The sequence below is a fragment of the Triticum aestivum genome, chromosome 1D, assembly GCF_018294505.1.
Source record: "Triticum aestivum cultivar Chinese Spring chromosome 1D, IWGSC CS RefSeq v2.1, whole genome shotgun sequence".
Lineage (NCBI taxonomy): Eukaryota > Viridiplantae > Streptophyta > Magnoliopsida > Poales > Poaceae > Triticum > Triticum aestivum.
The window spans coordinates 358,684,018-358,690,723 of record NC_057796.1 but is presented as its reverse complement, the minus strand read 5'-3'; the positions used below and the strand labels follow the sequence as shown (position 1 = coordinate 358,690,723).

General features: G+C 42.7%; 1 long non-coding RNA gene across 3 annotated transcripts; it reads right to left on the bottom strand.

Moving 5' to 3' along the window:
- Window positions 1-929: 929 nt before the first annotated feature.
- On the bottom strand, window positions 930-4,717 carry LOC123182059 (uncharacterized). 3 transcript variants are annotated; one of them, XR_006492000.1, is made up of 6 exons: window positions 4,156-4,717; window positions 3,928-4,063; window positions 3,685-3,829; window positions 2,988-3,254; window positions 2,644-2,779; window positions 930-1,516 (listed from the first exon to the last, which is right to left on the bottom strand). It is a non-coding gene; the product is annotated as an uncharacterized lncRNA (long non-coding RNA). The 3 variants fall into 3 exon arrangements; XR_006491998.1 differs by having other exon boundaries at window positions 930-2,779; window positions 4,156-4,716; XR_006491999.1 differs by having other exon boundaries at window positions 930-2,779; window positions 4,176-4,716.
- Window positions 4,718-6,706: the final 1,989 nt, after the last annotated feature.

Here is a 6,706-nt window from a genome sequence, read left to right as displayed (position 1 = left end):
GTATTTGCAGGTTGTGAATTGTGTTTTGTGTTGTGTATTTTGAGAGTACTTTCAGATATGAATGTCTTTTGAATTTCAGATTTGCAGTATTGAGCATATGAAGTATTTTATGAATTCTAGAGATCTATTTTTAGCACTTAAAAAGTGTAGTTTCATAGAAGTATACTAGTACAAATGCCCGTGCGTTGCACCGGGCAAAAAATGAAATTCGGACATCAGAAATAAGATTACACTGAGCATTTCTTTTTGTACGATGAAATTTGGACGTCAGAAATAAGTACATATGTACTGATCTTCTAAGACTGCTCGCGACTGCTCGCGTCAACGAAGCACATTCAAGTATTCTACTGACCTTTTTCTTCTTGTGGTCAGATTTTGGAAGAGAAGGATCATTCGACACAAGCTTGTTCACTCCCCAATAGATGGAAGTAATGACAAGCCCAAGAAGTACCACTATGCCCATCATTCCTTTCAAAGATACTTCCCAACCATCAACTCTTGGACCCATTGTCCTGCGCAAATTTGAGAAATACTTCATAGTACACCCAGGAAAGATAAGGGCAATATTTACCCCAAGCCAAATAGAGGGTAGAATTCTTTTGCTTCATCAACTGTGGTGATATGAAAAAGATTTAATCAACTCAACTGGAGCACAAAGGGCTATCATTTAATAAGAAAGCTGACCAAATATGAAATAAATACTCAAACTCAAAATTCCATATGGCAGGCACAATAATGACATGGACAAATAAAGGCATCACAAAGGTACCTCAAGGAATTAAAACTGAGGTAAGGGTTGCGGTCAGTGACCAGAAGTAGAATATGCTTAACTTGGGACAGAGCATCAATCGCTAAAGAACTTCCAGATTCAGTCACTTCAGCCCTCACTGGTTAGAAAGCAAAGGCAAACAAACATCAAACAGTAGGTCTCAGATCAACCATCCATCATATCTCTTCAAACATAATCAGAAGTAATGATGTTCTTTGCAAGTTTGATTACAAATCACCACAAATTTCCCTGCTTAGAACAAAGTCAAGCATGGTGAACAATTCACTAACTTCGGTGCAGCAAAGGAAGGCCAATACATTGTCAGAAGCGCAACTACGCTTGGTCAGACACACAATCATTAGAACATCACATACAAAAAAATCAGCAGCAGCAACCTGAACCCGCTGCACCTCACTCCAAGTCAAAGCAAAATAACTAATCTTCAGTACACGTAGTGACAGTACAAAGCGACGGCCAAGCAATCGGCGTACAAATCTCAAGAAGACTTCAAGTCAGAGGCCGCCACCCGCGCGCCTCCGCAGGGAACCCGGCCGGGGGCCAATGGGCCCACAGCCATGGGCACCACCGTCTGGGGAAGCAGCTCCGGGGCCGTGCCAGCGGCCGGTAGCACTACCCCCGCGGTGCGCACCGAAGGCCACGGCTGCGCCGTGGGCGCCGCCTCCGTTGCGGGCTGGTGCGCTGTAGAACGCTGCCTTGCCGACCATGTGCCATCGCCCCGCAGAGCGTCTTGGCCAAAAATATGAAACATAATGCAATGGCATGTTTAAAACTTTTTCTAAAGTAAAAATATTTCAGAAAAATAGACATCACAATTTTCCATATGCATCACACGATAATGTTTAGACTTTGTAGTTTTTTCTAAGAAGGTTGACCATATATTCAATACCAGTTGTTGAAATAGGAACATATAGTTCTGCATTTCCACTCTACACAATGTTATTTCAACAAAAATGAATCCATTTTCAGATATTTGTCATATTTATGAACTTCAAATTGCTCATTGTTTGAAGTATTCGACAATCTGTACAGTCAGGGCAAGATTGGACAGAGGATGATAAGGGTAAGAAGATGGACCAGACACCAGATTAGTGGACGACTATGGGATGACCTCATAATTCAGAAGGGAGTCAAAGTAATACATGATAAGACATCCTTAAATTCAGCATTCAAGGTCGTAACAATATCCTGATACTACAGATATGCTGACAGCAGAGCACGGTGTCCATACCAAGTGGAACCAAACTTGTAGGCAAGTAAACCTGACACCATACCAATATGTAAATAAGAAGCAAAAGCGCAAGGAAAACATAGCTCACACAAAGGACCGAGAATTAGTGCATAAATTACCAAATGCAATCGGTTGTCCTATAGTTCAAATCAAATTCTAAAGCGGAGGCTGAATATGGTAGAGACCCGTCATCTTTTTATTTTAAAACTTGTAGCGCCAGGAATTACTCAGGGACATTGTACACTGCAACAATTTAGTGTTTGCTTGTACATCACCGAGGACATATAGCTCCATCTGTAAATTCAGTAAATTTGTACTGAATTGACAAGGATCAATATGTAGCTGAGCACCCTCTCATATTGATCGTTGTCTACCTATACACGGGGCAAATTAGTTACCCACGCGCATATACACACACACATGGGGATCTAGAAGAAGAAAAATCGGATCATCTGTAGGTGTTATACCTTTGCAGAAGGTAAAACCTTAAGAGGTACCCTAAGTAAAATTCAATGTGTGGAAACTGATCTGACAAGTGAAACTTTAATTCAACAAACATGGCAATCACTAATTTCGATAAGACATGCTTGATTATATGATCTAAACAACAGCCTTGTTATATTACCTGATGATATAGGGATGACTGAAACTTAAAGTCCATAAATTAAGAAGTAATAGGTCACAGGTTGCATAAGAGGACCACGCTTGAATTTCAAAACGTTTATCAAATGATCAAAAAGTCCAGTTTGAGACGCTATCATCTGCAGCAAGGAAGTATAGTAACATCAGGGCAGTATAGTTAGAAGCAAAAATAATGCAACTAAGCAATCATGATGGAGAAAAGGTAAAACTAATACAAACAGAGTACTACAGAGAACTACCAATATCACTGATAAGTACTAAATCCAACGCACACAAAAATCAACACTCTTAGCTGGATGCTCCAGATCTCAGGCCCACCTCACCTACCTCCTGCTTAGCTGTGTAGTTGCAGTGCCGACCAAGCAGCATGACACTGCCAACGCGCGCCGGTGATCAGCATCAGTGTGAACTCGCCATCAACGAAACGATCTTTCCCTTGTTCTATCAGCGGGAGGTATACTTTTCCAACACTGAACATTCGGACTTCTCAGACAAAATATTTGGACACACATGAGGATTAATTGTTGGACTTCATTGGCGCATGCATACATTTTATTTTTCGTCCAGTAGCTTGGGGAATGAGGTCCCTTTAATCTGAATAAGAAAAATACAAAAGTTGTTTATCACTCTATCCATTTTTTCACCACTACTATATGGTTCCTGTAGGTTCGGGTTTATTCTGAAAAATAGTAGCATCATTATTAGCAACGTTCAGTAGGTCATTGCCTCTATATGAATTGGCCTTTTGGATATGTGATTCCACTCTTTTAAAATTTATTCAGTATAATCCTTGTACAATGTGTGAGAAATCTGATAAAATATGTTTAGACCTTGAGAAGCATATTAACAAATAGGTGGCTAGCACAATTGGCAAAACAGAGCATGATGGATGACAGAGAAAGAGAGACAGATAGAGAGAGTATTTTTAGACCTTGAGAAGCATATTAACAAATAGGTGGCCAACACAAACTTGCAAAACGTAGAATACTGTATGAGAGAGAGATGGGGCTGCAACGTTGCTTACACATAAATTTTCTTGTGGACATTCAGCAACTGGATCATGACTTGGGGTGAGGGATCCATGGTGGTCTTAAAAGAACCCGCATTTTCGAGATCTGATAGCAGCTGACTGTTGACTCCCTGTTCGGGCTCCGTAGATGCTCACGCAGCTGGAATAAAAGGCAAAAGTATTGTCACCTGTTACCTTCCTTTCACGAATTACATTGCATCAGAGAATGGTATAAGGCAAGGCAAATCACAAAGTAACCTGGTTAACCTATTGCAATATCAGCTCCTTTGTTTTGTTTTCATGGAGCTGATTCTCTATCCACACAACAACCATCTCACCGGTTGTGCCCATAACATCCGAGCCAACATTTTCTTTACCGACAACGGATTCAATCCTGTTGATGCAGAAATTTATTCCATCATGAAAATGAGTTTTATTCCATCATGGTAGAATTCTAAAACTAAAGAAGGCACCTCAAATACTCACCATGTTTCTATGTTCCTCACCTGTCAGTGCACGTCGGTGACAGCCGGAGGAACCCAACATGCATCCACCTGCAAGGACTTCGCGCCGCCGCGCCGGATCCCTCTGTCTCCCGCGCCTGTCTACCGTCGCCTGGCTCCTGCGAGTTCCTGCCGAGATCGTCGCACCGTCCGTTCTTTCTCCCTCACCTCATATCTCCTTTCTGCCCAGGGGCCGCCATGGATCCGCCCGGGAAGCCGCACTCCGGCCTTCCTACGCGTCACCGGCGACCTCCCCATCGCCACGCACGGATCTGGGTCCTGCAAGTTCCGTCCGCCGATGTTCTGCATCGAGTGCGAGCCCTCCCGGGCGGCGCACAGCAAGGAGCTCAGGCACGCGGAGGAGAGGAGTTGAAGCGAAACGGTGGCGAAGGGCGCTGCAATCGCCGTCGTCGGCCGGCGGCCGGCGCGGCACCGTATCGAGCACGGCGCGGGATCGCGCCTCTTGACGGCTGGGATCGGGAGGCGACGGAGAGAACGAACTAAAGGAGAGCCAAAAAAATCACCTTACAAAGAACTGCGGGTTGATTCTCCGAAACCACAGGTTTTTTTTTGCAGCAACTTGGTCCTCGAGCGACGGCCCAACTTGGCCCATATGCATGAGACGTGAAAAGAAGAGGTCTGAATTACTTGATTTCGTGGTAGGTCAAGGTGGGCCGGACATACGAGATGCGAGGATGCTCGATCGCATGCTTGATCAGGCGACGCACGAAGCTCAAAATTTAGTACCACCTTAATTATGTTTTAAATTTAAATTAAAAGCGTAAAATCAAGGAAAGAAGCGCATTGTGACGGTGAACCCGACAAAGTCAATCCATGCTTTATTATTAGGAAAAAAAAAAAAAGTGCATACAATGTGATTCTCAGAGAAGAAACTGCAAGTTTCAGTTTCAGATAAGAAACTCCAAGTTCAGTTTCACGTAAGAAACTGCAACTTTCAGAGGTACAGCATTTATATTAACACGGCCTTTTCAAACAGTGTTAACATCATGTTGGAAGTTTTATTTATGGTCAAAACTGGAACTATCAGCCAGTTAACATCATGCTGATCAACATTCATGCATAGCACATCTTCATATGATGCACAGTCAAAAAGATATGCTATTTTCAAAATGCCCACACAATGTCGAGTGTGCGAAAAACAGAGAAAACGAGGGACGAAGTTTTGACAAGTGTAGGACGTGGTGTGCGTAGATGACAATTGGGACCCACATGTCAATAAAGACAGAGGCAAAAAATTTGGAGATATTTTCTCTGCACAGGTGGAATCGAACCCGGGCGAAACAGCTGCCCCGTCTAGGCTTTCTTTTTTAACATGCGCAGCCCACGACCTCGGATGGGAGGTCCATAAGGCTATTTGTATTTTCTTGAGGGTCGTCATGTATCGACCGGCCTATGGACCTCCCATCCGAGGTTTTATTTTTCCTGAAACATCGGCAGCCCAATTTATGTATTTATTTTGAAGAAAACGCAGAGGTCTGTTCTATTTTTCTATATAAGAATAGGAACGCCTGGTCCAACTTATGTTTCCCTTCTAACTATATTATACATATTTAAATTATTTTATATGTTATTATATATTATTGTTATTGTCATCATATATTTAACAGATACTTACATATGTAAGAAAACAATATCCCACATCTTGTTAATTTATAAAAATAATTTCTTAATAACAAAATCCTGGAATTTTTTTGGCAACGAAAATCCTGATAACTGTGTACAAAAGCTTGGTAAGATTTAAGGACCAATATAATAATAAATCATTTATTATTTAAATATATATATATATATATATATATATATATAACAAATTGCTCAGCCCCTATTTATTTTTTGGTAACATTGTTGCGCCCACCCCAACATTATAATTAGAATCAGCCCAGCAAAAACGTGTATTTCGAGAAAGTGCAAATGACCTGTAATTTTTTAGGAAAAACATAAATGGGCCGCATGGACGCTACATTATTTGTTCACCCAGCCCAGCTAATGGACTGTAATTTTTAAAAAAATCAAATGGACTGTAAATTCTACCCGAAAAAAAGACTGTAAATTCTGAAAAAATGGGTTGAATACGTGCCACATTTTTGGAGGCTGAAATGTGGGCCAATAGGTCGAAGCCAATGCAAGTCATTGTCAACTTAGTCAACAAATGATTCTGACATCGTTAGCCGTTGGATTTACATCCAACGACCGGCATCCATCTTCAATCTCTCGTCTTCTTCCTCCAGCGCCGCCGGGACCACCTGCTCCCGCCTCCTGCTGCTAGCAGCTCTGCTTAGCACGCTTCGCTGTGAAGCGCTACTGCACCGTTGGCCAGGCCATCCCTCCACCCCTCCACACCTCCTGTTCTTCTCCACCGACTGCCGAACCACACCGCACCAGAACCAGTTAACCCTCGTACACCTCTCCGTCTGCGACTCTACTCCCGCGTCTTCCCATCTCCGACTCGTTGCTGTCCGGGGCCTCGCCGTCGTCCACCACCTTGGATGCGCTCGGCGCGGAGTGGTCAACGT